Source organism: Ipomoea triloba, chromosome 10 (genome assembly GCF_003576645.1).
Source record: "Ipomoea triloba cultivar NCNSP0323 chromosome 10, ASM357664v1".
In the NCBI taxonomy this organism is placed as follows: domain Eukaryota; kingdom Viridiplantae; phylum Streptophyta; class Magnoliopsida; order Solanales; family Convolvulaceae; genus Ipomoea; species Ipomoea triloba.
In genome coordinates, this window is record NC_044925.1 from 14358102 (window position 1) to 14367680 (window position 9579).

Below are 9579 nucleotides of genomic sequence, written 5' to 3' on the forward strand. Positions count from 1 at the left end.
TTTGTAATATAAAAGTAATACTACTTTGTAATTTAAAAAATTAAATATTGTACTTAATACCGAATTATATTCATGTCTAAACAACAATGGAGTAATCCATAAAAGAAAAATCAATATCAAGTTGAATTCAGTTCTGATGAGGGTGATGATGAAGTACCAGCTCTCTCATTCTCAATAGCATCTAATCTTTGTTGTATATACTGCTGAAAATCATCATATTTCCGACCACTTGTGGTTGGAAATGGCCTTAAATAGGTCGGAAAGGCCTGTTCCGACCACTTTTCCGACCAATTTGGGTGTTCGGAAAAATCCTCGTCGCTAACTCCGACCACTGGAGGAAGTGGTCGGAAAAAACGACCAACTGAGCGACCAGGCGAGTCCGGTAGTTGCGGTCACTATTTAGTCGGAATTTCCGACCACCTTGGTGGTCGGAAAACTGGAGGCAAAAAATCATTTCACTACAGAGAATCCCTCCCTGTAGTGAAATGAATATATATATATATATATATATATATATTATTGCAAGTTGGTAAAGATAATTGTTGAAAAACATATACACATTTAATGAAGAGAATTCATTCATGAATGTACAATTTAAAACATTCTAGAATTTAATTTCTTATTTAATCTGCAAACTATTACATCATGAATGTACAATTTAAAACATTCTAGAATTTAATTTCTTATTTAATCTGCAAACTATTACATCTCTGCAAACCATTTCCTGCATAATGCTACCAACAATGGACCATAGGAGGAAGTGTGCAGTATCTGCAAACTATCACAAAAAATAAAAAATTTCAAACAGTAGAGTCAAAATAAAGGTAGCAACTCTTCTTTTTTTTTTGAGAAAAAATGTAGCAACTCTTGATTGTAATAGCAGAAAACACATGCAAAAAAATTGATTGTAAAACAGATTTTATTAAAACAGTCTTACCTCGTGATAGCATTCTAGTTTTCCTTCATCATAATAATACACAACCTAGTCTTAGAAACCAGATTGTTCTTAATTCCCAGGTTGCCAGATCATTACTAATTTGAAAAAATCTCATCACCTAAACAGGTCTAATTGTTGAAATGTTCATAGTTTTGTATTTCATGTTTATGCAAGTAGGATATGCATCCATAGTTCAAATGATATTGATGAAAGCTTAGAAAGGTGTATTAATATGGGAGGGAAAAGTATCCTAGCCTCCTAGGAGCATATGCAAGCAATACAGAATAAAAAGCAGTACACAAAAACAAAAGCCATGGAGTTTTACCTGTGAAACTCAACATGGCATGTGAAACAATGTCTAGTCTGGTTTGTTGTAGGGAATCGAAAATCAGCTGGAGCAGTTCAATCTGAGAGAAAGATTAACGAAAGACATTATTTTAGCGAAAGAGGTCAACCTACAAAAGGTCAATATTAAGAGAATTTGGAGCAACTTACTTTTTACTAAGGCACAAATTCATAACTCACTGGAATAAATGAAATGCCATGTTAAAATTCTTCAAACCAGTTTGGATAAACTTATGTAAGACATGGATGAGCGTACATGACTATTATTGTGGTCTGCATATTGGTCGGTCACTGGATTGCCTTCCACATATCCCTACACAGCAACAAATTGCAAATGCCATAGTCCATTACATGCATCAACATTCCTTTAGCCCTTATCTAGATAGACTCAATAGACATAACGCGCACACACACCAATCAGGGGTGTATTACAATTTGCAGGAAATTTATAAAATAAATAAAAAGAAGAAACATACCTCCACAGAGTTATGCAGATATTGATAGCCATTCATAATTTCTAGATTAGTAAGGAGATCTTCTATTTTCCTACCAATCGCAACAACCCGAACAGGATCAAGATAAACCTATAGTTCCAACAACATTTGTATCTTCTACTGTATCATGCAAGAGCTCAACAACAATTTATTCCCAGTCTAGTTCCTATGAAAGGCATTCAAAATCAGTTAAAATATCCTCTGAAAAGGGTGCTCCTAAAATATGTATAGCTTACTAGTTCTCCCAGAATTTGTGCTACTGCAACTGGGTGTATGGTGAAGGGCTCTCCATTGCAACACTTTTGACCATCATGTGCCTCAAAAGCTAACTGTAAAGTAACAGGCAGTAATATTCAATCTATTGGTTATTGAGCCATGCTAATAAGTTGTGAAGCATCACTCCTGTTGCAAGGAAAACATAGAGAAAGGAATGACAACACAAGAGAAGGCAATGTCCACAAAAATTCTAGGATATGAACATCTTTAAATGCCTCTAACCAATAAAGCTTTCCAGCTTTCCAGACAGGAGTTTTCAGTCTGCCTCTAACCAATAATTCTAGGAATAGTGTTACCAAACAATTCAAAACCTAGCTAAACCTCAACTAAGAAATTGATATGCAACACATTAAGCATAGCATAAGACATTTGTATGAATACATGTCAACTGATTAGTGATTACAATATAGGCAAGGATCCAGTAAGCTATGCTAGTGCGCTTGTGGAGAGGGGATAAGCACATCAACCACTAAACCCCTATTTTGCTTTCTCTTTCCCATTCATCTGTCATTACTCTACTGTTTATTATCTCACCACCACCGCAAGCCTAACCCATAATGCAAGCTAAGCTATGACTTTTAGCCTTAAAATTCACGAGATAATGCAAGCAAATAACAGGAAAACCATTATTATGAACGGAAAAAAAAATAAAACAAAAAACAAAAAAAAAAAAAACAACGACTGACCTGCTGTTGAAATCCTCGCCGCTGGTGTCGAAGTCGAAGCCGCTCACCGCCGCTGCTCTCGAGTCGTCGTCACCAGGAGGAAGTCAGATCTGGGAGATCAGAACCAGGGTCGTCGTCAGAGGCGGCGGGTTTGGCAGAGCTCAGCAGTGGCTGAGGCAGGTGTTATGTCGGCGGTGGCCGGCGGTGGAGCGTGGTAGGGGCATCGACGGCCGGCCGAGAAGACAGATCTGAGAGAGTGAGAGTGAGAGTCGGAGGTTGTGGCGATGGAGGCGGTGGTTGCGTCTGGTGAGAGTGAGAGAGAAAGGGAGAGGGAGAGTGAGAGGGACAAATTGGATCCGAGTGGACAGAAGACAGAACACTATTTTGTTTAATTTGTTTTTGAGAGAAAAAAAAATTCTATAATATCCAAGATGGCGCCCAAAAACAAATTTTATGTACAAGATGGCGCCCAAAAACCAAATTTTGGGTGAATTGGTGGGAATTAGATTTTAGTGAAATAAATTTCATATATTAATTGGTGGGAATTAGATTTTAGTGAAATAATAAATTTCATATATTAATAGCAAGAGTAATAAGATCTTTAGTATCAATAGCTAGAGTATATACTTTTAAAATAAGTATAGAATTAAAATTTTGTCACTAAATCATAAATCTTATGTGTTTGATTTAGATTGTGAAATATAATATTACCTTGTTTGATTTAGATATTTTAAGTCATATAATCAATTTACTATATATATATTACCTTGAAAAATGGGATATTCACATTACCTTGAAACATTATTGTCACATCAACTTTTAGGCAATATAACATTACCAAGTTGAAAGCGTAAATGGAACGGGGGGTTACGGTTACACTACAAATAGTATGTTTGTGAATAAGTGGGGGAACGCTCGTATGTCAGCCGGTCAGTCTACCGCAGGACGACTGAACAGTCCGAGGCTGAGTGGTATTCCAAGTGGTAAGTGGTTACAAGCATGTTGCTAGAATAGTGTAGGTTGCAATTGCAAGGTGAGCATGCTACTATTACAGGGTGAGCAGACTGTTATTACAGGGTGAGCACATTGCTATTACGGGGTGAGCAAGCTTCTATTACAGGGTGAGCAGGCTGCTATTTCGGAGTGCAAGTTGCAATTGAAAGGGTTACACGAGGTGTAGACCGCGATGTAGATTGATGTTGCAGGATGGAGATTACAAGTAGTGAGTAGTAGTTGTTATAATCAAATGGAGATGAGAAGTGAGGGGGAGACCCTTCTTATTTATACTAATCAAGTCGGTCACCGCATTTAATGGTCGAGGTTGCAGAGCTGCAAGTTGTCAATCGCCGCCCCGCAAGCGCAAGTTGGACAGCTTTAGTGAGAGGTTTTTTTACTCGTCATTAATTTTTTGTCACTAAAAATTATTTTTCTTGCAGAATATATATATATATATATATATATATATATATATATATATATATATATATGTGTGTGTGTTTGTTCGTGAACATGTTCGCGAATATTACTATACGAACACTAAACGAATTTGTTCACGAACATTAATGAACATTAAACAAGCTTGTTCGCAAACACAATTAAACGAACACAAACGAGTTTTTTCACGATCTCTTATCAAACGATCTTACACATGTTCATACTATATTCGTTTATAAACCGAATTCTAAAATTTATTTGTTATTGTTTGTTTACCTTAATAAACGAACATAAACAAACGCTTACCGAATACGAACACGAACACGAGAAGTTTACCGAAAGTTCTGTTCGCTAACACCTTACTTCTACATAAAAGACAACATTGTTGCAAAAAAAAAAGTTGTATTTGTGCATTTTTCTTGTAATGTACTATTAATAGATTGTTTCGAAGCATCTTGGATCCTAATTTTCCCAAAGGTATTTTAAATTGGTTGTTTATATTGAACATCACATCATACCAACGTACTACTAGTAAACTCTATGTGTCGTGGTCAATTGAAGAAATGCAAATTAAAATTGAAACAAAAAAATAGTATGAGTGGAATAATTAATGATAATAAGATAAATCATGTGATATTCATACTATTGAACAACAACAACAACAATAGAGGAATTAAAAAAAAAAATAAAAAAGATTTCCTACCACCTTGATTTGGTGGTCGGTATTTACTACCACTTTTCCTACCACTTTTCAAGGTGGTCGGAAATACCGACCACCAAGGTGGTTGGAAATTAAGATCAATTTAAAAAGTTTAAAGTGATTGAAAAATTCCCGACCACCTTTACTTTGTGGTTGGTATTTCCGACCACTATGTAAATGTGGTCGGAAATTCCGACCACTTTTCCGACCACCATATCCTTCGACGGAAAATTGAAAAACTGCTACTTTTTCCGACCATTTTTCTGAGTGGTCGGAAAAGTGGTCGGAAAATCAAAGATTTCTAGCTGTATAAGAAGCATAGAAGCCTTCAAATTCTGAATATCATCTTGCATCTTTTGCAGAATTAGCATTGTCTAATGGTTGAGATGTTGATGTTATATTGTCAAATGTGCTTCATATTTGTCAAGTCCATAAACTCTTTTATTATCATGCCCGTCAACCACATTATATTACAATTGACTGTCATCTACATCCTTTCCATTGTGTTAATACCTCCCGTTGCAATGCAATTTGCTGCTACAAAAGTTAAAAAGTTTAGTACAATAGACACTATAAAATATCAACACCAACTCAATAAGCACAATAAAATAAAAATCACAATGATTCTATTACAATAATAATCTTAAAAAATCTAAACTAATAAGCATATATTGTTTTCAAGCACATAAAAATTTTAAGATCGTAGATACCAATACAATACAATACAATACAATACAATAGTGTTAAAAAATCTAAACTAATAAGCATATATTGTTTTCAAGCACATAAAAATTTTAAGATCATAGATACCAACAAATGTAAAAAAGGAAAACCGAAATCAGTAGGTTGATAAGTCCTAATGAACATAAATTACTATTGAAGGTAGATTTTTAAGTAATGCATTATAAACCAGACCTATTAAGTGGAGAGAGCACAAAAGGTATAAACCTTTGGCATATAAAGATGCGTTATATCACCATATTTCTCAAGGAAGTGCTCCTTAGATAATGCATTCTGCAGTTACAAAGACAATAAAAATAAAAGACAATTCACCAAGAGTTTGAAGTATCCATATGTAACCACAAATGCAAGAAAAGTGGCACTTACTCTTAACAGAAGCAAATCTAATGCAAAATGTCTCCTCCGTTAGTTACCCATTAACAAAATCAGTAGCATGCCAAACCCAAGATTTTTCATTCCCCGCATGTTCTTGCATTGATATTGTAGGAAGAACTACAACAAAGTTAAATTAAATCAAATCAAAGACATCATTATACTAGTTAAGAGAGAAACATAATTGAAGACACTTAAAAGATGATAGAACGGCTAATATTCACTTGGGTTGGCTATAAACAAGCAATCCGACTTCATTAAATTATCCCAACCCATCTCAAATAGCAAAGCATAGCATAACAAAGTATCTTTAAAGAGAGATAAATAGTTATATTTGTAATTCCTATTATAATATCTTTTTTCCAATACAAAAAATGCTTCTTCAAAATAGCTTTTTGCACTAGAAAAACTCTCAATATTTCCATCCCAAGTTGCTATTGTAATTAGGTGTTGTGAACTCACATCGATCATCAATCCTAACAGATTGTTCCATAGTAGGTGTAGGTTTTTCAGAACTAGGCACTTCGAGGTCTAAATCTATTTCTGTATTATTACAGGTATTGTTCACACTAGGAGATGCCATTATGTTGCACAAAGACTCAAAATTTAATTAACAACATGATGCTCACAGACACTCGCACAGTAAGAGAAACTGGGCAAGGCAGTAGGCAATAGGCAACTAAACACGAAACATGTAAGACAGTAATCACATTATCATTTATCACAAACATTTTAGCAACAAATCAATTAATCAACAACAATAACAATTAACGTTTTCAAAAAAAAAGGAAAATATAAATTACTAATAACTGTTTAATGAATTAATGTTTACCTAATTACCTGGAGCAAATGAGCTAGAGCAATAGAGCTACAGCCGAATGGATAAAGGAGAACTGGAGAAGCAATTGCCGTATGCCGGAGACGCCGCGTACGGAGACCAGAGTAGGGAGAAGGCCCAACCGCCGAAGAGATACTCAAACCTAGGCGGCTGCCGGCTGGGGCGTTGGGCTCGCAATGTTTCCATCGCGATTCATGATTTTTCTTGTAGTGTATATATATATTATATGTATATGTATACATATGTACATATATATGTATATATATATACATATATATATATATATGTGTGTGTGTGTGTGTGTGTATGTATGTACGTATCTATGTATATATAACCCTTGTTCACATGAAGACCAACATTAATATGGGACTATGAGGACAAATCATATCCATCCAATGCAATATCTTAAACGGTTGAGATCATGCATCCATAATTAAGAAGATCACGCTTAAATATACTTATGGAGGGCAAAGAAGATATTTGATACCGATTATAATTAAGGAAAGATTTTAATTAACAAACATAGAGTTGGAATTGGCCTATAATTATGGCAGAACATAGAGTGTTGTCACGGTGGTGGAGGACGCAATAGCCGATTGCAACAATGGAAGAAACGTCGGCTCCAACTCTCGAAACTGCCATGGACGAGGAACACCAGACGAGTTTTGAGCACATAATTGGGAAGTCAACCATGAGTGGTAAGTCTCGCATTCATAAGCCTTAAAATATGTCGTGTTCCTAAAATACAACTCGTAATTGGATTAGGAGAAGACATTAAAGCATTCTAGTCATTGGGTAAGTATAATATATACAGATTGCCATTCATGCTTTATGTGGTAGGGAAAAAAAATTCCAAACGTAGTAAATTATGCATATTCTGAACTGAATATTAATTGCAATCATAATTACTGGACACAACATTTTAAAAAGAATGGTTTTATATTATTTTTAGATGCATGAATAGAAAAACTGGACACAACCTGGAGTAATTCATCGTTTGTGACTACTGTGTGTCAATTGCCATATAATTATGTGCCAATGTTGGGTAAATTGTGTGCCAATGGAGTTATTACTCGTTTATGACTACTGTGTGCCAATTTTCATATACTTGTGTGCCCGTTATGTATATATTGTGTGACAACCATGATTCATTGAATATAGCATGCGTACAGGTGTCCGAACATCGAAATTGTAATAACTGATTATATAATATAACGTAGAGGTGTCCGAACATCGAAATTGTAATAACTGATTATATAATATAACCACGTTCTTTACGAAATACAAATTAGAATTATGTGCTTATTAATTTTTGTCACACTAACAGTTGTAGACACAGAAATACATGCATCAAAAAGCAAAAAATTAACTCTCAATCAATTTACGGTTCAATGATACGTATGTGCATACTCTTTGTCATGGCTTGATATATTGTGTGTCACGATTTGATCTATTGTGTGTCAATGTTTTATATATTGTGTGCCACGATTTGATATGTTGTTTGCAAACAACACGAGACGTACAGGACACCAATGGTGTAGCAGGCAAGGAGGAAAACTGTCATGCAGGGGATGACGAATTTACACTGGATTGTGACAAAACAATAAAACCATACATCGGCCAACGATTTGAAACAGTAAATGAAGGTGTACAGTTTTATGAATGGTATGCAACCATGTTAGGTTTGGATAACACAATGAGGAAGAACTAAGATGGATAAAACTATGAATTTAAGTAGTTCCCACCCACCGCCCCCCTCCCCCCACCCCCCGCGAAAAGGGCAAGGCGGGCTTTGATATTTTGAGCCCGTATTTTAGCAGAATTTTTAGCCCACCCCCGCTTTACCCGTGGACTTTGGTGGGGCAGGCTTGGCCAGCCGGTAGGGACCCGCCAAATATAAAATTAAAAAATTATAAAAATAAATAAATATTACATTAGTAAATTTATAACATTAAATATATCTTATCAACTTAATTATATTACTAACATTTATATATATATATATATATATATATATATATATATATATATATATATATATATATAGGGTCATGTTCAAGTGTGGCCGTGCTCTCCCGTGCGGCCGTGCGGTTCACACCACTCAATGTTACAAAATACACCACTCAATGCTAAGAAACACACCACACAAATATGCACTGTGGTGTGTTTCTTAACATTGTGGTGTGTTTCATTGTGGTGTGTTTCTTAACATTGAGTGGTGTATTTCGTAACATTGAGTGGTGTGTGACCGCATGGCCGCACGGGAGAGCACGACCGCATTTGAACCAAAATCTATATATATATATATATATATAATCAAGTTTAAAAAATCAGTACATTGTATAAATAATTTGTTATTGACTTCTGGATTATAAATGCATTATTATTTGTTTAAGCTATTCAAATTATTTTAATATATATTTATTATATTTTTATATTAATTTTTGATTAAATTTACAACGGGCTCCCGCCAAGGCCCGCGGATTTGAGGCGTGGCGGGCCGACCTCCATTAGGCCCGTATTTGACGGGCCCCGCCCCGTCGACCCGTATCGATTGCTCTAAAATTAAGGCATAAAAAATATAGTTAAGAAAAAAAACACAATAAAAAATAGTTAAAATTAGTTTTACTTCATCGGCATCCTTTAGGTCTCCAAATTAAGGCACATCCCGGACTTGAAACTCTCACCAACTGACCTGAAATATTCATGCAACAATGATTTCTAAAGAAAAACAAAAATATAACATCGTTAAAAGATTAAACTATTAAATAAAAAAA

At 35.1% G+C, this 9579-nt stretch overlaps 1 long non-coding RNA gene across 2 annotated transcripts; it reads right to left on the reverse strand.

Moving 5' to 3' along the window:
• Window positions 1–554: 554 nt before the first annotated feature.
• On the reverse strand, window positions 555–3118 carry LOC116031833. 2 transcript variants are annotated; one of them, XR_004100672.1, is made up of 6 exons: window positions 2739–3118; window positions 2013–2105; window positions 1759–1942; window positions 1433–1595; window positions 1263–1344; window positions 555–778 (listed from the first exon to the last, which is right to left on the reverse strand). It is a non-coding gene; the product is annotated as an uncharacterized LOC116031833 (long non-coding RNA). The 2 variants fall into 2 exon arrangements; XR_004100673.1 differs by having other exon boundaries at window positions 2013–2178.
• Between the last annotated feature and the right edge of the window lie 6461 nt (window positions 3119–9579).